Below are 24,645 nucleotides of genomic sequence, written 5' to 3'. Positions count from 1 at the left end.
CTAATAGCTTGTCTGTCCCTATTCACACAACTTTGCCAAATATCTTCAAGTTAAGATTTTAAGTTCCCAGAAGTGCTACTGTCTAAAACACTCATTGGTAATGTTATTCTGTGTGTCATTTCTTCAGCAGTTCAAAAAAAATATATAATGTTGGTGTGAAATTTACTTACTTACTTAGCAACCCTCTGCATCCCTGTGTTTATTTCTGAAATACTCGTTTTAATATTACAACATCCACCTTACTAACTCTTGTCACAATTTTAAACATTTCTATCATGTCAGTTCTTAATATCTGCTTGCCTAAACTGAAAATATTCAACTTCAGCCTCTGCCTCCTAGCTCGTACCTTATGGGATGTTTTAGTTATACAGACACAAAAATTGCTCACACTGCAAAGTCTGAAGTGTTACAAGGGTATTGTGTGGTTTACGCATCACTTCCCTTAATTAAGTTTGCTATGATATCTAATACCCTGTTAGCATTCTTGATTTTTTTTCTTACTGGCTATGTGTGGACACTAAAACTTCAAGTGTCAGAACCAACACTGTATCTCTACTGTAGTGTTTTTCTTCCTTTAATACTGCACTATTGAGCCATGACTGTAGAAGGGACCTCCTTTGATAGAAAATGAGAATACATTTGGCTGCTACCTCTAGCTTTATATCTAAAGATTGTACCTTCTAAATGCATGCTGTGTTGGGCACCATCTGCACCTTTCACATTGTCCTTGACAAGCAAAGCCATAGGAGGGTAGTGACGGACACTCCTGTGGCGAGTTTAACTTACTTTTATGAATACAAATGAGGCTGTATGTGTTTAAGGTTCTACGTGATCACTATAACTATATTTTTGTGGGTAAAAAGTGAGAGTTGAGATGCGGTTCACATGAGGTTTATGTGGACAGTCATATAAGGCTCGGGTTCTCAAAGTCAGTGCCAGGGACTCACTAAGGTTGGAACAAAAACCTGCAGCCACATTGGGTCCTCAGGACCGAGATTGAGAGCCCCCGGTATAAGTGCATTTTGCATCACTCCTTGTGTAGCTGCACCTCTCAGAGCAGTTTAGCAGGGGTTGGTCTAACAGGAAAACATGGTGTTAGTTCATAGGTCATAATATTAGGAGATGCAATTATGCTACATACCATTTCTAACTCAGGTCTGACAAAGAAATCCATGTATATTTTATTTTGCGTGTGAAAAATCTCACCAAGACATAACTTTCTTTGCCAATTCAATGATAAGTCACACCTAATAAATATAAAATAACATCTACAAAGTTCACATTGGGCGGCATGGTGGCGCAGTGGGTAGCGCTGTTGCCTCACAGTAAGGAGACCTGGGTTCGCTTCCTGGGTCCTCCCTGCGTGGAGTTTGCATGTTCTACCCATGTCTGTGTGAGTTACCTCCGGGCGCTCCGGTTTCCTCCCAAAGTCAAAAGACATGCAGGTTTGGTGCACTGGCGATCCTAAGTTGTCCCTAGTGTGTGCTTGGTGTGTGGACTGGCACCCTGCTCAGGGATTTGTTCCTGCCTTGTGCCCTATGTTGGCTGTGTTTGGCTCCAGCAGACCCCTGTGACCCTGTGTTAGGATATAGCGGGTTGGATAATTGATGGATGAAAGTTCACATTTACAGTGTATCTTATCAAATAGTTAAAGACAGGATAAGTGTAGTAACACAAAAAATCAATTTTTATGTTGTTCATTTCTTTTTTTACATACTGTATACCATTACACTATTTTAATAAAAATTGCAAATTTAATTATATGCTGTAAACATATGATGAGTTTGCAAAAATAAATCAGATGACAGCGTTGAGGTGCTAATGTTTTTGAATAATTCAAACACAATATGAAGTTTTATATACAGTACGTTTCTGTATGTTTTGGATGATTTTATTTACCATTCCTTCTGAGCATGCAGAATAGCAACTCTATTTTTATTTATTGTGAGCAGATACATTTATATGTATACATAGTAACAGGGGGTACTTGTGGCAACCCTCATGACCCAAAATAATACCAAATCCAAAATATACAGAAAAACACATGAATTATAGGTGGATTTATTAAACAAAACAAAACAAATAAAAGTGATGAATGAGTACAGGGACAACACAACATGCAAGAAAACTAGAACCAAGTAGCTTCTTTGTTGTTACCTGTAATGGTTTTGAGCATTTTTCTACTTCTTAGTATCAGAAACCCTTTTCCACTTTCCGTCGCTCACTATTTTACACCTTTTTCTGTTGTATTTTGGGGCGGTGGCACAAACTTTCTAAAAAACAGGATTTTTTTTTCTTATGAACTGAGGCTACTTTAAAATCAGTCCCATAAATACCTTAAAATAAGAGGACCAAAACACCTGAATGTTAGAGAAAAATAACACTTAGCTTGACTTAAAGGATAAGATTAGTATTTTTCAAATCAAAGTTATTTCTTCTCAAACATGGCATATATGTATTTGCCATTCAAAATTGTGTTAAAAAACTGAGCACTTTCTCTAAATAAAAAATATATTGTGTCCGCCCTGTTGCTTTACAAAGGAGGTTATGGGGCACAGAGGAAAAGCATAAACATGTACCAGAGACATCCATTTGTTAAGCCAAGACAGCTGTCGAATTCTGATCTGTGCCTACTGTGTTTCTGAAGCATGTGGCAACAAAGGATCTAGAAATAACAATTTTATTGCATATTTCTGGTACTGTTTTTCTCTTGGTCATGATATGTTTTCTGTTTGCATGTGTGAATTCTCACATAAATATGGAAGTAAATCAAACCGAAACCAGTCCAGTTGTATGAAAAGTTTACTGTGATTTGGTCTTTTGAGTGGAAGCCAAAAGGTTGTTGTGCAGAAATACTAAGTGCTGAGCTAAAGCACATGGCTGGTCTTCTTTTAAAATGGCTGATAATATTATAATATTTGTGTTTTTTGTTCAAAAATGACGTATATTAACTATTTTACAATGTGTGTGTAACTGCAAGATGCAAATCAATACTCGACAACTGCCTTGATTTGCAAAATGGACATACAGTATTTGGTAAGTTTTTGTGCTTTTCCTCCTTGCCCCATAGCCTGCAATGTAAAACACCCAAGAATTAGCCCATTAAAAATACAGCTCTCAATATGCCCCCTTTCTCTCTCCCTCTCTGTCTCTCTCTGTAACCAGAATATTTCAGCAAATTCTTGATTATATGGAAAGATGTGTGCCTGACCTTCATTTCAAACTCGTTTTCTAGCTCCTCTCTTAATGCTTACATTTTGAAAATGCCATTGATGTACAGCTCAGATAGTGCATAACAAGAAAAATACTTTTACATGTGAGAATAAATGCAGGCTTAAATGGATGTGCTAATATATAAGCTTAGAAAAAAGATTGCATGTGTGCATAAACCTTAAAAGAATAAATGATAATGACATACTCATTATTGGTTACATATGCCTGCATCCCAACTAACTTGTTTTTCTATCATATACAATATACCATATATTGTATACACTATATATATATATATATACATTGGATCAGATGTGGCAATTAGCAGTTCCCGGGAACAATTACGGATGTAGACGACTTCTCACCTGTGCACTTAAGCTAGGATCGCCCGCATCACGAATTCACCGGGAACTGATCGGCCACACATACTCGCTAAGCCGCAAGTGCAGCGATTATTTATTTAAAAAGTGGCTTTTTTGACTTGAGCTGTGGACCCGCTACACCACACTGTCCAGTCATTGTACGAGAGAAAAACCCGTGTGCAAAATCGTGGATGAAGCCTTGTGGATATGGTTTCTTCAGGAATGTCGAAGAGGTACAGTACATACCTTAGAAATATTTTTCTACATGAAAATAGATATGCGTCAGATTAACCAGCCAAAACGGCAACCGGCCTTGGGTCCAGTCCCGAGGTGGCCGGTTAAGAGGGATTGTACTGTATATATATTGTGATAAGAATTAGACCAAGACATCATAAAGATTTGGGGCAGCCACCCGCATATTGCTTTCCTAGCTGCAAAAGTTGATTTTTTAGTAGCACGATGTGCATAGTACAGAGTCCACAACAGAACTGATCAAGTGGAGGTAAGATTGCGGTTGTAAGGGCTAGAAAAGGAAATGATGTCATCTATGCCAGAACCGGAAGAGACGCCGGAACCTGGCAGGATTTCCCAGGAATGTTCTGTAAGAGACTGAGAGAGACGGTCAGCACACTCCGCCACCCCCTGGTCTGATGTAGTATTACAGTTACTCAAGCCCTTTAGCTGCCTCCTACTAGCGTGTGTGTGACAAAATATATATATAAATAGAATGTCTGTCTATCTCCATGTGCCTTTTACAATCCTTTGACCTCTGTGCACCAAATTTTGCATTATTGCTCTCTAAGACCATTCAGACTACTTTGGAACCCAAAACTTTGACTCTGTGGGTCCCACAGTTTTTTTTATTTTTGCCACCTTTTGGCTCAAAACAAGTGAAACATCCAAGCAGACTAAACCTAGACTAGCAGATAAAATGACCGGAGCTTAACAGTACTTACCTGTTTAAAAGTAGGGTATTTATCATTCAGATAAAGGGTAGATCTCCTTATATGAAGGTGTTGCCTAAACCGAGTACTGTTGGGATTTGCCAAGAAGTCAAAAGAGCCCAGGAGGTCAGAAAAAAATGAGTACAAAAAAGTAAATTACATGGGCAAACGGATTCAAGTGATACCACCTGTAGAGATTACTAACATTTTTTTGTAGATGGTTAATATTCATCTATTTGTCATTTTTGACAGTAGTTACCTTAAAGGTTCCTGGAAATCTTTTAATTGCAGAATACATTAGCACACAGATAGCTTTTGGGAATACCTATGCAATATTACATTTGCATTAGTGTTCACTTAATTTTTCTGACCTGATTGAACGGTATGATGTTATACACAATAAACCTTAACATTTCTTGAAGCTAAACACATTAAGCCCTCTCAGTGCTAAGAATAAGCTTGAAAATCTTATGGCCGAGCTGGGACCAGTCTCACTTGGACTTGGTCACAGAGAGATGATCAGGCACTGAGGTATTATGTAAATGTACTTCTTACTCCTCAGGCATAAAATAAAGTGACAGAAAAGAATTTGATACAACGAAGAATTTTAGTGATTCAGACAGCCACTACAAATCCTAATTTCAAGGCTTTTTTACCGCATTATATTTAAGTCAACCAAGTACAAACAGAAATAACCACTGCAGTAAATACAACTGATTTACACTGCCCTTCCAGTGTAGGTGTTTATATTCAAAACAGTATTTCACTCTGCTTTAATAGGATTACTGTTTTTTTTTTTAAGTAAAGCTTAATTTGAAGAAAAACTAATCCCAACTATGTGTATGATTTATTAATATCACACATGACAGGAAAATGCATGATGATACCTTTCATTGTTAAGCAGAATATGAAAACCCAGCTTATCCTGAATGTTAATGTGGCTATTAAGGAGTTGTTTCCTTTAGGAAGGCACTTTTATCAAATTGACCCCATTCACCTTGAAAAACGGAGGACGCAAAGGAGAGCCGCAAATTCTGGAGCCCTGTCAGGCCTACTTCCTCCTGAGCTGACAGGTCTCTGATATAAAACCCAATTTACAGTTTTAGGAGCAAATCCATTATCCTTCCAAGTTTAAAATAGTACGCACTTCAGCAAAATGATGATGACTCAAAATAATGGCTTTGAGAATTATAAAAAGCCAAGGACTATTTTGTGTTACGCAGTCTTTAAGTGGCTCTGCCTGTTTCTTATGTGGCATTTCCATTTTGTGCCACTGTAAAAGAAAAATATTTTTGTATAATGTGTCTTCTTTTGTATATGTTTTTCCTGAACAAAATAATTTTTTCTTAGTTTAACGATAAATATCCTTGAAGCCATTGTACATTTTGAGGTGGGTTATGGAAAAATACATGCAAAAGAATTAAGACACATTAATGTACATGTACAGTTAACTAATTAACGTACATTAATTAAAAAAACTTTTAGAATATTAAGATTAAAAATATCATAAATCAGATTATGCTAGATATTGCATATTTGTTATTTTATAGAATTTATTCATCCATCTATTTCAGTGTCATGGCTTGCCAGAGCCTAGCCCAACAGAAATTAGGCAGGAATGAACATTGGACAGGGCACTAGTACATGAAGCCATATACTCATCTTTAATTTGTAGATGCCATTTTTGCTTGTTGTTGGTTGTTGGTGCAGTGGTTAACAATGCTGCTTCACACAACAAAGATCTGGGGTTAGAATCCTGCGCTTGGATATCATCCATGTGAAGTTTACACATTCTCCCTGTGTCTTTGTATGCTTTCTTCTTGGTTTTCTGGTTTTCCTTCCACATTCCAGAGGATCTGTGAGAAAGGCTTATTGGTAATTCCCAACTGTGTGTGCCTATGTGTGTAAACTCCGAGGGATTGACAGCCCATCTAGCGCTTGCTCTTGCCTCATGTTCAGTGCTTCCAGAATAGGTTTGAGAATGTTAGGCAAGTTATGGTTGTCTTTTGTCTTTTTGGAGCATAGAGGATAGTGGGAATGGTATTTGGACTTCCAAGCTACAAGTTCAAGAGTGACATTGAGCAAGTCATTTTTATGCCTAAGGTCTAATTATGTGAATATATATATCACTATAAGTTAAATACCTGGGAAAGTAATGGCTATAACTGATCAAATAAATTACTGACAAATTAACAGAATACAGAGCTGATGTACCTTTGACATTTTTATTCTTACATGCATTATCTTCAGCCCCTTTTAATTTGTTCATCCAAGCAGGACGTGCCTACAAATGTAAGACTCTTTTTCTTGACATCTGAAGGAGGACCAGCTTAGCCACTCAGTCATATAGGCAACAGTAAGTCTTTAGGAAAACCTAATATCTAGTAGTGTGTCACACCTCCTTTGGCCATCATAACAGCATGAATGTGTTTCACCAAGGATTCTATGATATGCAATGTTTAGGAATGTTGCACCATGTGGAAATGATCATGTTATGAAACAAAAAATACAGCTAGAGATACTGCCCAGATGTTAAGCAGTGTTTGAAGCTGCTGTCCTGTGAGGTGCCAAATACGCAAACTATTGACTCTCAGAAACTTGTCTTCTAGGTCTCTTGTGACTTTGGGACTGCCAGACTTGTTCTTGTCAGAGTTCCCTCCAGTTCTGTTCTTTTCATAGTGCAGGAAGCTGTGCTTCCTAATACTTTCGCTTTCTTTGCAATTTCTCTAAACGAAAGATGTACACTTTTAAGGGTTATAATGGTCTGTGGGCGGCACGGTGGCATAGTGGGTAGCGCTGCTGCCTCGCAGTTGGGAGACCTGGGGACCTGGGTTTGCTTCCCGGGTCCTCCCTGCGTGGAGTTTGCATGTTCTCCCCGTGTCTGCGTGAGTTTCCTCTGGGTGCTCCGGTTTCCTCCCACAGTCCAAAGACATGCAGGTTAGGTGGATTGGCGATTCTAAATTGCCCCTAGTGTGTGCTTGGTGTGTGGGTGTGTTTGTGTGTGTCCTCCGGGATTGCTTCCTGCCCTGTGTTGGCTGGGATTGGCTCCAGCAGACCCCCGTGACCCTGTGTTCGGATTCAGCGGGTTGGAAAATTGGTGGATGGATGGATAATGGTCTGTCTGACTTCCTTTGTTCATTAACTTTTTCTCGCCAATATGAATATTCAGTTCAGTATTGTGCAGAAAATGCTCCAGAGCATGTAGCAACACAGTTTGTTTCCACAGTGTTTTTATGCAGACAGAGGGTTTGTAAGTAGCCAACAAACGTTAGGACACTTGTAGAAATTGTTTGCACCAACTTTCAAGACTTGAAGAACTTCTGTTACTACAGATAACCTGCAAGTTTTAAACCCATTACTTGTTCCTCGAAAAAGGGCTTTGTGTATAACTCTGAAAACGACATTATTTTTCAGCTTTTGGTAACTTAAACCTTTTAAAACTCTGGCAGCTTACTGCTTACTTTTGTACCATTGCAGGTACAAATTACTCTGTAATTGTACCTCGCTTTTTCGGGCTGTGCCAAAAATGTCATTTTGTTATGCGTTATTCAGTTTCAAATCATATTTTCATTTTACTTATATTCAATTTACTTCAGTTTATTCTTTCAACAAGCAATACATAATTATAAATAAAATATAAAAATGCAGCATAAACACAATACATAATATTGCATCATAAACTGAGAAACACCATGTAGTTTACACAAATACATGCATACATACAGGGTCATTTTAAATCTAAATTCCATATGTCCTGAACAGTGTTGTAATACCATATAGTAATCTGGGGGTCGCATTAGTGCTCCACTGTTGGCTGAACAATGAACTCTTACTTTGGTACTATGGAGTATACAATAAATTAGGTATGGAAAATACTATGAATTAGGATATGCATATCTTAAGTAGACAGGTCACAAAATTTACAGATCTGCACTTTGTACTTCTACCAATCCTCAAGCTAAACAGGCACCTTTCGTGAGACATACGCACTTAATCATTAATTCATCAATAGAGCTAATTTGTGTGTAATCTGCAGAACTGCCACAGAGCAATGCTGTAGCCTTAGTTAGTTAAAGAACATGAAGGTCAGAAGCTGGTCAATTTTTGAGGGTAATGAACACTGTCACTATCATGGTATCAGCAATCTCTGCAACTTTCTGCTGTGCACCATCGCACTCTTCAGAATTAACAGCTGTGTGCGGCTCCTATTTATACTTTTTTCCCTGAAGGTTTCTGCTCCCTATCCCCAATCTTCTCATGGCTTGTTAAATGATATGCTTCCCTGCTGGTCAGTTTACCACCACTCAAACATCTACTCCTGCTCTTTTGGTGAACTGCTCAAAGATGATTGTCCTCTAACTCAGCCTGTAAAGAGAAGTCTACTGGCTGCTCCAATATTTTCTTGCAAACCCAGTAATGTGTACAAAGCAATTTATGACAACATCATAATGTGTATTTTATGTTGGTGAGGCCAGCAGGGGGCACTTACTCTGTGGTCTGAATGTGGACCCCAATGCCCCAGGGCAGTGACGGAAACACTGTGCTGTAAAAATGGCGCCATCCTTAGGATGAGACATAAAACTGAGATCTTGACTCACTATGGTCATAAAAGATTTTTGACCGTCCTTCGTAAAGAGTAGGGACTATCCCGATGTCCTAGCTAAATTGCCCTTCATGGCCTAGTCATTCTGGCCCCTACTCATGCCCTGCCTCTAACTGGATAACTATCTCTCACCCCTTCACCACCTATCAGCTAATGTGTGGTGAGCATAATGGCACAGAATGGCTGCCATCGTATTATCCAGCTGCACATTAGTGGTGTTTGAAGTGGCTCCTCATTCACTATGAAAAGCACTTTGAGTAGTGAGAAAAACTCTATATGGATGTAAAGAATTATTATTATTTATTATTTTCTGGACCCCCTTATAATTATGATTTTCAGGCTTTCACTGACTACAGGGTTAATTAAGGAGTCACTGACGTTTCATACTTGGCACCTTGGCCCTAAGTCCTTCCATCATTCCATAGACAAACAAAGACAATCTAATTAGCAGTGAAGTGACCCGAAAACAATTCTTTCACATGTGATGATGCATCCCCTCTGAGGCAGATAATGTAATGGCAAAACAAAAGCAGTTACTACAATTAATTAAAAAGCAATATAAGAGAGTAATATGAAACAACCTAAGCAGGCTAGGCTAAAATAATGAGTCTTTAGCTTTGATTTAAATGCTGAAACCATTAATGGTTGTCATAATTATATAAATGGAAAGTAATTTTCTATCCATTTATTACTGAACCAAGTTATGAGGAGCCAAAGCTTACTAACAGTTTTGAATACAAGGCAGAAATTAGCCCTGGACTTGACGCTCATCCATTGCTGTGCACACCGCCCTCACTCCCACAGTGACACAAGTTAGGGTTGCCAGCTGAACTGTAATGCATGCTATTGGGAATATGGGATGGAATAAGAATACCCAGAGGAAAATGTGTATCAGCAGAGGAAGACTCAGCAGGGTCTGTGAGGCAGCGGCCAAACCTACAGTACTGCTCAAAACAATGTTGTTTGAATGTAATGTTTTGCTTATTTAATAATTTAAAGTTACACATTTATTAATAGAAATGTACCATATCTCACAATTATAGCACCATCATTGTTGTATATAAAGAGTACATTGAAGTTCTTAGCTGGAAGTGTTAATCAAATTTCAACATTTCATCACTGTCTGCTGTCGGTGATTAGTGAGTTTAAGTGAATTACTTTGAAACTTCTGTCTTCCCACACCCATGCACATTCACACAGTTTGCAATTTACGTTACTTGTGCTTTTCATATGCAGCTTTTGTATAAATGACAGTTTGCTTCTAAATTATAATTTGTTCATGACCCTAAGTTGTTCCTGAATACTTTTTTAAGGATAACATAAGAATGTGATTATCCTTAAAAAACTTGGAAACATTTTAGTCAAAATGTTCAAGCAAAGGTATAATTATGCATTTCCAGATGTTAATTTTTGGGTTTAGCTTGCAAATGTTCAAGTTGATGTGAGTCTTGTGATCGACCAGCATCACACCCAGGGTTTTTTCCCATGTATGTTACTCACTTACAATAACTATGGGAGGCAAGAATCGGAATACAAAACTTCATTGAATCAATAGACATGAAAAGACAGAAGTTCATGCCAACACTGGACAGGGTGACAGTCTATATATTGTGGGGTACATCCCGGACACAGACAGGTAGACATGTTGTTTCACCAAACACGTGTTTATTTACAAGTATTTACAATGATATATTTGCACAAACCCAGTGCCTCAGCACCAATCACCCCTTCAGTCCTGGCCTTCACAATGCCTTGTACTGTCTCAGGTCCGCCTCCACTCCTGTCCTCCGAGCTCTGTCCTTCTCCTCACCCGACTCTTGCTCCCGAATGGAGGGAGGTGGCCCCTTTTATTCACACCCGGATGGGCTCCAGGTGCTTCCCGACACTCCTCCGCTAACAATCCCCTGTGTGGCGGAAGTGCCGGCTGTGCACCCGGACAGACTCCGGGTGTCCCCGATCCTCTTCCCCCCAGCACTTCCGGGAGTGGCGAAAGTGCCGAGGTCCAGCGTTCCCAAGGCAGCGGGGCGCCCCCTGGCGGTGACTATGGGCCCCTACAGGGTTGAGCTTACCAGCTCTGTACCCATGGCCCCCAACACAACCAGGGCGGTCGCCCCCTCGTGGTCTGGAGGAGGCACAAGTCCTCCACCGGTCCTCCTGGGCGTCCTGGCTGGGTACCACCCCCAGCCGCGTGCCACAATATATACATTATATATATATATACTGTATATATAAAATCCAACATCTGTCTGTCTGTCCACTTTTCACGAGATAACTACTTAGTGGATTTAGATCGGGTTTTTTTCTGTAACCTGCGTGAACATTCTGGTTGATTTTGCAGCTTCGCTCATCATGCTAAGTATCATAGTTCGCTTGTGGTACTGATTTATTTGCGCAAATCTGAGAGGAAGGCATGTGGACAGGAGGGGGGGGGGAGTGGGCGGGCCTCTTCTCACTCACTCGCCAGCCTCCATTTGACTTGGGCTAATGTGGCATTGGAGAGAAGCTTTTAGTCTCTCACATTCCTGTTATCGCAACCTACATGCCCTTTCAATTTAAGAGAGTACAGTTTCTGGTGAAGCTTTCCTTTGCCATGTCAATTAACAAGACCTAGGAACAGACACTCAAGTTGGCAGGGGTTGATCTCAGCTCAGCATGCTTCTCGCATGGTCAGCTTTGCGTCGCTTTCTTCTGGGTTAATTCCCAAAGAAGCCTATATGTCCTTGCCCCTGTTAACAAAACTAAAAATATTGTATATCAAGACACCATTGGATACGAAAGCTATCAATATAAATTCTTCTCAATGCAAATGACATTTTTTTTTTAAATTGATTTTTAAAGTTTGTCCTGTTTCACTACTAGGTGGACGGAGCCACGGGGGACAGCTAGCTAGTCTTTTATAAAGTATACTCATGTACTTGATGTAGAGTCACCAGTCAGTACACCACAAGGTTTTGAATTATAACATTTTTTATGCATATTTGTTAGTTTGCCTGTAAAGATGTTACATCTGCAGACAGCACATCTTTTCAAAACGTTATCAGTGAAGATCCCCTTTGATCCTCAACCTTCGAAACAAAGCACAATGACAGAAAAGTAGAAGAATTTTATGAATTTGCACACAGTTTTTGATAATGAGATATCAGTTAGGTAGTCAAATTACCAGGAAATTGATTATTACATTTATCTGTTATGTTATGTCAAAGTATTGTTATGAACTGAGCACTGTAAAAGTCTATCCCTCCATCTTCATATACCCTTAATCTAACTGAGGGTTCCACTACTTTAAGGTCAAAGTTTACCTTGAATAGGACAAACTCCATCACTGGCCACACACACATTCTGGGTCAATTAACAGTCAGACCTCAATCCAAATTGCATAAATACAGTATTCTTCACATGGGACATAGTCCAGAATGGTCAGAGGTAAACACCACAAACACTGCAGAATATGCAAACTGCACACGAACAAGGTCAGCAGTCAGGCCTGTTCACTCCGAGCCTTGAGGAAGCATTGTTTAATACTGCACCACATAGCTTCCCACTTTTTTTAAAAGTAAAGAGGAAAAATATTCAGCAATTTTCTAAAACAGTATAAAATTCTCTATATAAAATTCTATGAGTTCATGGAAAACTTCACACTCATTTCTTTTTGGATTTATTACTACTTGTTTCCACTGTATGCCTTTTTTCAGGTAGTAATTGAAGAGTGGGGACTGAGAAGAATTCAATGCAGAAAATACTAAACAAAGTTCAGGTCAGTCTGAAATATTTAAAGCAGTCCAGAATTTGTAAAGTGAACTGAAAATAAAGTTCCGGCACCAGAAATTAAAACATATTCTATGTAGCTAAAAACAGCTGTGCTCACCAAAAACCTGAAATTTTTGATAGGAATAATAATGTATACAGTATGTGTAATAATGAAGAATGTATTATTTATTTCTTATTGGTGTTGATGAGATAGTCATCATTCCATCTATCAATACTGGATTTTAGGTGACCACTTGATAGTACTTCCCCTACCCCAAATGATAAGCAGAGAACACTAAGTAATAATAGGAAGGGAGATTTATTAATAAATAAAGGAATAATTAAAGTAGGGGAATAGCTATGGAAAATGAGAAGGTAAAACAACAAAATCTAAGCCCACTGAGCCCAACTATACAAAGGATGTCCCTGATTATCCAGTGGTCCCCTTACTCACCAGTGTACACTTTTTTCCCGCTAACCTTCTTCCCAAGCCCCAATCCTTTTCAATTCAGGCCTTCCCTTCTTCCTCCCATTTGACCCCTTGTCCAACTACACTTCCCAACTCCAAGATCAAAACCCATTAGTCTGAAAGACTTTTAAGATCAGGAGTACTATTATTTCTAGGTTACTCATAGCACACACTTCTGGGTTATCCCAATGACCAGTGAAGGTCCTGCTGCTGCTTAGACCTGACTCTGTTTAGAGGTACAAGGTGGTCCTGCCTGTGTAGTGTATCAGAAATGTCCTGGGTTCTACCACACCTGTTGTCCTCTCTGCAGTACCCATTTGAGACCACAGAAAATTGCCCTCTAGTGCCTCAGGGAATAGAAAAAAGTAAAAAGCAAGCCCATTATCACTGAGTCCTATACACACAGTGCATTTGGTCAACCTAATTTTTCCAGTGAAGTGCCAAACTGTGACTCTGCAATGAACATTCATCCCATTTATGCTATAATCACTAATAAATAATATACAGTACTAAAGTATAATAAAAGTTCATTTATTTTAGACAATATGCAGTGAATGTAAAATGTCATGTTATTGTCTTTATTGTTTGCTAACAAATATGAATGAAATGTAAGAATTGCTGTACGTGATTTTTGGATCACAGAGAAGATGGTGATTATCCCATTTAGTCCCATCATTACATGCATCACACATTTTACCGAGTACCAGTCCATTATACGCTATACTTACTGCAGCTATTTAGCTTCATTTAGCCTCCGGTGACTGTAGATTAAATTAGATTAGATAAACTTTATGAATCCCAAGGGGAAATTTAGATGTGTGCAGCAGGAGAAACATAAAAAAACAAGGATACAGTCTCATAAGATTAATCAGTCAATAAATAAATAATGTATATTGTGCAGAAATTGCAAAATGATCATAAAAGAGTATCACCATTTAGTTTAGGGTGTTAGAAGGAAGTATTGAATTGCCTGATAGCATCGGCCAGAAAAGATCCCCAGTGGTGCTTCTTAGCACACCGTGGTGGAATGAGCCTGTGGCTAAAACGGGATTGGGGGGGAGTGTATTTTTCATGATGGTATTGACACTATCCTGTCTTCCACAACAGCTTCCAGTGAGACCAGGGTTAGCCCTGTGATGGCGCAGGCTTTCCTGATAAGCTTGTTCAGGCATTGTGCATCTTTTGAGCTCAAGTTGCTTCCCCAGGAGACTGTAGCATAGAACACCACACTGGCTGCTACTGACTGACAGAACATTTCCAGCAGCGTGTTGCACACATCAAAAGACATGAGCCACCATAGAAAGTCCAGTCTGCTGTTTATAGATAGATAGATAGATAGATAGATAGATAGATAGATAGATAGATAGATAGATAGATAGATAGATAGATAGATAGATAGATAGATAGATAGATAGATAGATAGATAGATAGATAGATACTTTATTAATCCCAATGGGAAATTCACAATGTACCCTCAGGTACTTGTAGCTCTGCTCCACTTACACGTCCTTCCCCTGTGTTTAGCAGGGACTCTACGTGACAAAGGGTAGGCCATACAAATGTCACACTGAAGACACTCCAGGATGAAATTCAAAGTAAGAACTCATGGCTTCTGCTCCATCAATATAGTATTTTTTCGGATTCATGTCATAGAGAAATTTGTAAATCCATCAAAATATGCATATATTACGAATGTAGCCATATTACTGTATCTAACATTTTCAAAAAATTAAAGCAATCTTTGTGACATTTGAAATTCAATCTTAGTAAACTCAAAAAGAGGAGTGGTATTTGAGAACAGTAAAAGAATTTGTTACAAAGTAAATATCTTTCAATGAAAAGGTGGAAAAACAAATTGAAAGATGAAATCATTATTATTATCATTTTACTTCACATTCAGGTCAGTTTATGATAGAAAGTAGAATAGTTCATTTGCACATCGGAAGAGAAGTAGTGCAAGAACAATAATGACAGCTATATATTATGTTCAGTTTACCTTACCTTGATCCCTTCATGGTGGCACAGTGATATTTTTTCATAATGTGAAGGACATGAGTTTAATTCCAGGTCAAGTCAAGAGTATTTATTGTCATTTCATCCATATACAGTAGTATAGCATACAGTGAAACGAAACAAGGTTCCTCCAGGACCATGGTGCTACATAAAACACAGGACAACGAAGAATCCACGACACATAACATAAAGAGACATCATATATAACAAGGTGCATGTGAGTCAAATGTGCTAACATGTGCAACACTGCAGAACAGGACACATATATCAGATATCAGTCCGGTCCATGAGTATTCAGGAGTCTGACTGCTTGGGGGAAGAAACTGTTACACATTCTGGAGGTGAGGGCCTGAATGCTTCGGTACCTTTTTTCCAATGGTAGGAGTGTAAACAGTGAATGTGAGGGGTGTGTTGGATCATTCACTCCTTGGGTGTAGCTGGTACATTCTCCCATATTCATGTGGAGTTTGTCTTGGATACCTGTTGTTTTTTATGTCCCAAACGTGTTTTAGCAAAACAAAACACCACTGAAGAATTTATCTACAAAACACATCCAATTACATGTGATTCAGTCACAGAAGCACTTGCATAGGCAATACAGCAGTACAGTCTCTGTGCATCCCCCTCAAAAAAAAAATCCATCAAGCATAAAACAAAAAACATCTCAATTTCCTTCCCATACCCATATCAGAGAATTGTATGAAAAAAAGCCCAATATTATTACTGCTTAATTTTTACTTAATTATCACAGAGCAATCTTTAGTAACCTGCCTTGTCACTGAATTCTCATGAGATAAGAAAAAAGATTATACTGCACTCGGTCCTGACAGAAAATTCTTTGCCTACCCATGATCATGAAGTGGATTAATTATGTTTGATAATGGGTGGGCAAAAAGCTAAGTATTCCAGTAAGTCTTACGACTAGATGATAAACTAACAACAGCAGCCATACCACATGCACTTCAGAAGAGGTCATTCACCTGAAGCTAAGCATGTTCAGGCCCGGCCAGTACTTGAATGGGATAGAGTTACATTTTAGTGTGTTTTAGAGAGATCTGTGGAAGGTAACAGACCAATCATATCAAACATTTGAGATTACATATCAAGTAAGGGTGCCTCTTAAGCCTCTTTTAAAATTATTCTTAAACATGATGTTACATTCTCAAACCCGTCTAACCGATTCTGTATTGTAGGGGGCTGGAGGTGTCACAAGGTAAGAATATAACGTGAATGTGATGACTGTCCATGTCATGCCTCAATCATGCAGCCTGCTCAGAATCGTCAATTATTCTAACATACTTTAAACATGTTTTACTTGAAGGCTTTCACATGTAATTGACAGATAATATTAATATTCAACTACCCAGTCCTAGGAGGTTGTGAACATAATTGGCCTGGTGACTTTTGGCCATTACCCTAATCCATAAAATGGATTCTCTGCCCAAAGAGGTACAGCATTAAAGGCTAAATCAGTCGGCATTTGTGGCAAAGCTGTGACAAGCGCAACTAATCTTTGAATACTTTTAACAAGTACACATGTACAAGTGACTTTTTATAATATCATGTGAAAGCTCATGATTAAATTTTTCTCATTGTTACTAATTAAACTATTCCTGCACAGAACTATGTTGAACACTTGCACTTTAAGAAGTAAAGAAATCTCTTGTGGCTAATTGCCAGGTCTGCTTGTATAATCAGGGACCCCAGAGTGACAGCTGTAGACCTTCTTCACTGTGGAGGTTGCAGCAGACTTAGTTCTGCATTTTTACCTTTTATTAAAAACTATGCTATTTTGACCTTTTCACGTGGGCATGACATGAAGTAAGGAAAAACTGTAGTGAGCATGACTCATTAACATGCAGTGCAGAAGGCGAAGTGGTTGACCTGTATTACAGCCTCTACTTCACACTTGGCACAATATATTTAATTTATCCACTAATTACTGTGTGTGGTAGAAGTGGAATAATTATTGCAGTTAAAATTAACACCATGCCTTATTCATTTAAAAAGCAAAATTTTAGAGCACCTGAAAAGTAATTTTTCATTATTGTAGTTTAATTAACTAGACAGTCATCTCTTTTGGATATTTTGCTTGTTTGTGTTTGACATATTTTACATTATCTTTCATTCTGGTTAATGATACAGTACAATAGTTCATCCAACATTAAACATTTCTCACTCTGTAAGAGAAGCCTGCTCTCTTTAATATGGTGTATTTTCTTTCAGTATTTTGCAAATGAGCTTCAAATGTCATCCAGTATTTTGCAGCTGGGATGCTCTTTCTAAAACAGAGGTTATTTAATCTTAGCCTTTGCAAATTGCCTTATCTTTCAATAGGACATGCTCATGTTTAAATTGTTGATAGAAGTATTAAACATTCAACTATTTAATGAAAAGTAGTACTTTATAGTTTAATGGTAATTGAACTTTTTGAAACTAATAGTTGGGGAAACTACAGGCGGGCATTACACCATCGGCCTGGGAGTCTCTGGTCCAAAAAGAAAATGGCATCATGAATATGTTTCTTGTCTGCACTTCATACGTCTCACAGAAAAACTTTGGAATTTCAACAAAACAGCACTCCAAGGTTAACTAATGTGATAGCAGTAAGCAGAATCAACATCTCCTTGTAGGTGATTCAAATGCCAGAGTATACAGCAACAAAAGACTAAATAAAGTTCTGTGTTTTTTTGGACAACATTTTAGGATATTTAAATGTTATAGGGATTACTGTAAAAAAAACCTCACATTCACCATAATAGTGTCACTCTTTATTCTGTCCAACTTGAAGGTCAAATAGTTTGGAATGGTGGCCAAGAAAAAAATTGAATCCCAAGTTTTCATGGAGAATGAGAGAAAGCAGTTTATGATATAGTGGAATGTAGTGGTGACTGGTAATGTCTAATGGCAAATGATATGAAAAGTGTCCATAGGAAAAAAGAAACTAAATTCTCATGTAACTCGTACTCCACAATCCACAAGTTTGTTATCCATTTATATGGTCAAAACATGCAAAATGCATGCGTTGTTTGCTAAAATATTGTTAACTAGTAACAGCGCACTACACGATAACGTGCAGTGAATACACTTGATTTTCTTTCTCTGTACATTTAGCATTGGTTTGCTCAGAGGTTGATGCGCTTGCTGCTTCCTGAGCAGCTCTTCTTTTCTCCACTGTAGCGGCCCACTTCTTCTCTTCTTTCGCCGGCATCTTTTTGTGTTAAAACTGATTAAGTCAGTGTTTGATTAAGTCAGTGTTTGTGTTGCAATTATTTAGTAGGTTTTCCTTAATTTTTCATTTAAGCTGGCACTTAAGTCTTCAATCTGCCTCAAGAATGATTTAAGATATATAGAGGTAGGGGAAGTGATGGTGAAGATGGTAGGGATGAGAATGGTGCCCGTACACATGCGCCGCCATGCTGCCCGCTGCCGAGAGTTGATTGTACAATAAAATAAAAATAAAAAGTGTAATAATTGCAAAACTTCGATTTTTAATATAAAGCTGTAGTGCAGAGTTTCAATGTAGTATATGTGTACCAAATTTCAGGCTACAGGTTATTTTATTTTTGACCTTGACCTTCCTGAGTTGACCTTGGAGGTCAATCATCACCCCAAAAGCAGATAGTAGAGGTCACGTAGTATATGTGTACCAAATTTCAGGTCAATAGGTCAAACAGTTTGCGAGCTACAGGTAATTTAAAATCCTGGACAGACAAACGGACAGCCACGGTAGAATATTATGTAAGAAGATACTTGCTTCCGGAAAACTCAGCCTACAAGATTATCAGGAAAGACTCATTCCCATAATTTTGTGCATTTGAATTGACAATCTGCCTCTCCTCCTCATCCATTGGTCCAGAGTCCTGTCTTCAATTGAGATGCACAATATTATGTGAATGCATCTTTCCTATTTATCTTATAAACTGAATACATCATGAACGAGTTCTGTGATCATTGTAAGATAAAGATGTCACACGGGTCCAAATTGTAGCATTTTACTCATATGATACAAGATACATTTTTTTAAAGAGACATTAATTGAATAATTTAAAAAAGAGAAGCGTGGCAAAAATCAGATACATAGTAAGCAAAAAACTGGCAAAGGGGAATGGCACAAAAAGATGTTTTGAACTAATGCTATATAAGAGGGCACTCCTGCAAGAAAGGGGTTACCACGGATTGAAACTTATTGGTTACAGCAGATACTAGAGTGGGAAAGGGAATGGAAGCCAAAACTCTTCTGGGCCAACATAGGCAACGTATGGTTCCTTTTTTGGAATGAATGGGACCCTATTGCCTTATTAGGAATGCAGGGAGTCAGAAGTAAAACTTGATTGGACTTATTTTCGACAACTGTCTGAGAAGATATGTAAGCATGAATTTCAGTATATATACCTATAACAATTAACTTAATGTAACTTCCTTCTAAAAGGACAATTTCAGACAACAATGGAAAGTAGGTGCCACTAGGGGGAGATCTAGCCTAATGTTCCTATAGGTGTGCAATCTGTCTAAGAGAGATAAATCAATAGTGAATTTACAATGAGATTACTTCATTGCTGAAGCCTTGTGCCTTTAAAATTAGGATGTGAGTTTGCCAAACACTCAAAGGGAGGAAGGAGGCAAGAGGTGACAGGAATCCCATGAGATCATTTACAATGTTTTTGTAATCAGAATCAAATAATGAGGATCTTGAGCATTTGTACTGCCTTGTGAATAGCAGCCTATGCTGTACTGTGCTGTGCTTGACCTGGCGGTGATATTGCAGTGTACGTATGTCTAGTGACACCTTCATCAAGTTGAGCTCTTTTCAGTGCTTACCTGGTTTTGCTCTGCTAGTTAAATCTTCAGTTTTGTAGGATATGATCCTATCTGTTATTATTTTGTCCCTTTTCCTTAGTTTTTGAGCTTCTTTTAAATACATGCATACTTGAAACAAAGCTATTACTACCATTATAGAGACTGTAAAAATCGAATATTAGTGTATCACATTCTGGAATCAGATCAGCAATGACAAAGATGATGTAGTTTTGTGCCTAATACAAATTTGGAACACTGGTAAGTAAAAAGAATCCGTGACTTGCATATGTGTCCTTATATTTTTTGTTGTTTTCTCTGTCACTCCTGCATGCGCTCTCAATGCCAGCTGATATCATTGAATCCCAGTTAAATATGTGTCTTCTGTGTTGGCTGTTGCTATTTTGAAAGCTGTGTTTTTTTTCTCTTGTCCCTGTTTTGTCTTGGTAGAATAATATATATTGCTCTACTTTCCCCTATTGTATTATTAATATTTAGCCTTAAAATGCCTAATCTCACAGACTTACCACTGTTTATAAGGTACTATTGTATATAACTTATCCCCACCTTCTCTTCTATATCTATAGCCTCAGGCAATTAGATGTAGTAAAAAGACAAGCAGAAGTTAAGTTACACATAAGATAATGTATTATTGATAATATTCATAAATAATAACAAAATGCAAAGTATATTTGAATATTGGCAACCATGCAGCCTGATTAAATGATGATATGTAGTTCAGGCTGCACACAGACTTGTAGTTACTTAAATGTCTCTAGTTAAGGCATCATTGGTGCTCAGCTTTCAGCCACGTGTCTGTTCAAAATGGCTGGTGAGCTGTGCTCTTCATTGTATTGTCTTCATCATCACAGGTTAGCAAGAGAGAGATACTTCTTCATCATATGTTGGTTGGTAAGAGAGAGATACTTCTACATCATCACAGGTTAGCAAAAGAGAGATTGTGAGGTTAAACACATACATTTATAGATGTTCTGTCCAACCCCTACAGCCAATAGGACATCACAGTACTTAAAGGCCTCTAAGACAAGCCAATTCCAAACAGCCATATCTCAGACCAATGGGGGAATAAAACATCTTAACACCTGCCCCCAAACGATATGTTAAAGTACACCTGAGCCTATTTGCGGGGGTAGAAATGACTTTAGCAAAGAAACACTTGGCAAACTGGTTTAAGACACATCCCACAAATCCTGTCGTAAAATTCAAACAGACCCATTCCCTGTGCCTAAATTACAAATAAAGACATACAAAATATTCATCAAGTTATATGTAAAATCTCACATCACAACAGTCCCCTTAGTCTTTTCAGATACTTGCTACTGTAAACTGTGCATAATTTTATTAATGGGATTTTTACACTCATTAGTGAAAACAGGTTTACAGAAGAAAGAGAGATAAAGGCTTACGCATTGTAGGCAAGGATGTTGCCTTTTTCAAAGAGCCGTAGGTTGCTGAAGTACATTTTTTTTTTTTACTTAATTAGATTATTGTGTTTCCTTTGCAATGCATTAACACATGTGTTCATAGACTTAACCAGCAGTGACTGGTTGACAGTGGAATAATTTAATTACATGTACATTTCATTCTATGAAAACTTGCATTCCCAGCTATAGCAATCGTATTTAAGATTGAAAACCCTGGAGTATTTTAAGGCAGATGGTTCTTGCTCATTGGCTGGGGTTCTTTTTATTATATGTTGGATTTAATAAGTCTGTACCTGCCTTGACAGGTCCTTTTTTTGTTAACAAATTGGCTATATCATGTTATTATACATCAGAATATTACATACATAAAAAGTAATGCCCTTCAGTTAATATTTACTATCTTATAAAAGAAGCAACCAGGGATGTTTTAAACTTTTAAATTCTGTGCTGTAGTGACCTGACATTCAGAAGTCTTTGTGTATGTCTTCCATTAGATTTATCAATAGACAAATAAAAAGTCAATACAATTCTTTATAGAAGCTAATGAAATTCTTTGGTTCTTCGCTGCTTGGTGTACCATATACTCATTTACAATTTATAAGCCTTGTTAAAAATGAACAAGACCATTGTTATCATTTACAAGAGTTGATATCTGGGTTGCTAGTTTGAAATAAACCTTTTGAAGATAGTAAATCCTTTAAAGAGGCTTTTAACTACAACGAGCAAAATTCCTTAAAGAATCATGTTATTTAGAAAACAATCCACACTTTTGGTTTAATAACCCATGATGACAATTGGGCTTCCAGTAGCTTTTTTTTAGATGCAATAAACCAGGCATACTTTATTTAAAACCCTCATGTTCAAAGTAATAATTTTTATCCTTTTTCAAATAAACCAATGTTTGCCATATCTGAAAACACAAATTACTACTTGCTTTCAGCGAATTCTTGAGTTTGTGGTTAAAGTGGGCTCCTTTTCTGTTACATGTCCGTGCGGTGGCATCATAATCAGAACGAGTATATCCCAACTTCAGAATTCTGGGCAAAATAAAAATAATAATAATAATAAAATAATAATAATTCATTACATTTATGTAGCGCTTTTCTCAATACTCAAAGCGCTATCCACACAGGGAGGAACCGGGAAGCAAACCCACAATCTTCCACAGTCTCCTTACTGCAAAGCAGCAGCGCTACCACTGCTCCACCTGTGAGGACACCTGTGGGCATCATCCTCAGTGTAAATACGAGTACCAGCTCTGTGGAGTTTGCAAGTTTGCCTACCATCATTATACATTTTCTTCAGCTACTCACTTTTCCTTCCACATCCTGATGATGTGTGTATGTTTGGTTAATTGAAAATCCTGTAATTGACCAAGAATGAATGAGTGAGTGAGTGAGTGAGTGAGTGAGTGAGTGAGTGAGTGAGTGAGTGAGTGAGTGAGTGGGTAGGTGGGTGGGTGAATGGCTCCATACACACCTGTCATGGTTCAGAGTTTTGGAAGGTTTTTTATTTGTACAGTTTGAGTTGCTCAGTAATTTTTGTTATTAATATGACATATTTAGCTGCCATTTTCTGTGTTTTTGTCACGGCCATAGTCATATTGGTTATGTTCGCTATGCACATTGCCACCAATACTTCATACTGTGATCATTACTCTCGCTCTACATAAGATGGTGTCCATGATACTTTATTAAACTAAATTTCACTGGTCTGCACCAAAATCCTCCCACGCAGAAAATGGTGTATTTTATAGATATAGATGTGCTGAATCCATTTTTGAAATTCTAATTTTTTCTACCATAAATCACTTCTGAGAAGTATCTGATTCAGATAAAAATGCCTTTTTCAGATATACTTTTTTCTCTTTAGTTGTGTTTGTTTTAAAGCTTAAGTATTTTTCATGCTCATAATATTATTAGAAGTGTATTTTGAGATTAAAATCGACAGTCTTCCTTGTTCTTAACATTAATTAAGGGGTAACAACACAAGTCAAGTATTTGCTATTCAGTTTTAGCTCTCAATCAGTATGTCTCTTCTAATTCTTTCAAAATAGCCAGGAATTTATATTTAGAAAGGTTCAAATATGCCCTATTGATTGTCCCAAAGAGAGAAAGTTGTTGTGTAAATAGTTTTTACAAAAAAATGCAAGGTCAGGTAGATTTATCCATTGTCTTGACCAGGTAACAGTAAAGCAAACAGTAAAAGAATACACAGCCTTCCATTAATGAAAGGGGAAAAAAGCTTATATAACAGTTTTCTTGAGAGTACAAAGGTGGAAAACTGTGAGGACCTAGTCGAGGAGCTTCTCTCATTCTGCATAGCACTTGGGTGCAACATGCCTTTAAAAATTTAATTCATATACTCTGGTCTGTAATGTTTTTTCCTAAGAACATGGCAGCGGACTCTGATCAACTTGGGGAGAAGTTCCACCAGGGCATCGCTCAGATGGAGAGATGTTATAGTGGAAAGTTGAGTGAGCTTGTGTTAGTGGACATCTGCTGGTCATTTCACTGTGAAGCACCTTTAGTATCAAGTCGCTACTAAGTGACTACCTTTTTTTTTTAAGTAAAACAATTACAGTGCCCTCCAATAATGATTTGCCCTTCTGCTCCAAAGTTTAAAATTACACATCAAACAATTCAGATATGATTAAAGTGCACATTGCAGACTTTCATTTGCATACTTTCGGGGTATTTGTGTACATTTCAGTCACACAGTGTAGAAGTGACTAACCTTTTTATACATTGTCCCCCAATTTGAGGATACCGTAGTGTTTGAGACAATTGATATCACAAGTGTTTGTGATTCTTCAGGCATCTTTCTTTGCTTTATTAGTTAGCAGGCCAAGGATACCTCTAGGCGTGCTTCTACCCTTTGGATTCTGTTGTTGCCATTCTCCAACGTGAGGACAAGAGCTGTGCCAATGAAAGACAAAGAAGCAAATATGGGGCTGAAAAACAAGAATAAAATTGATGATGTAACTGCTGACAGTAATTGAACAATGAGTTCTAAGGTGTATAGAAACATCTTCTGTGGTCAGGTTCCAATA

General features: G+C 37.9%; 1 protein-coding gene across 6 annotated transcripts in view; it reads left to right on the top strand.

Moving 5' to 3' along the window:
- The window catches only part of LOC114665880 (uncharacterized), a 134,425-nt gene that overhangs the window by 66,902 nt on the left and 42,878 nt on the right, over positions 1 to 24,645 (top strand). The gene's annotated exons all lie outside the window — the stretch shown is intronic.

Source organism: Erpetoichthys calabaricus, chromosome 15 (assembly GCF_900747795.2).
Source record: "Erpetoichthys calabaricus chromosome 15, fErpCal1.3, whole genome shotgun sequence".
NCBI classification, from domain to species: Eukaryota; Metazoa; Chordata; class Cladistia; order Polypteriformes; family Polypteridae; genus Erpetoichthys; species Erpetoichthys calabaricus.
The sequence above is the reverse complement of the archived record's forward strand: the minus strand, read 5'-3'. Positions and strand labels throughout refer to the sequence as shown.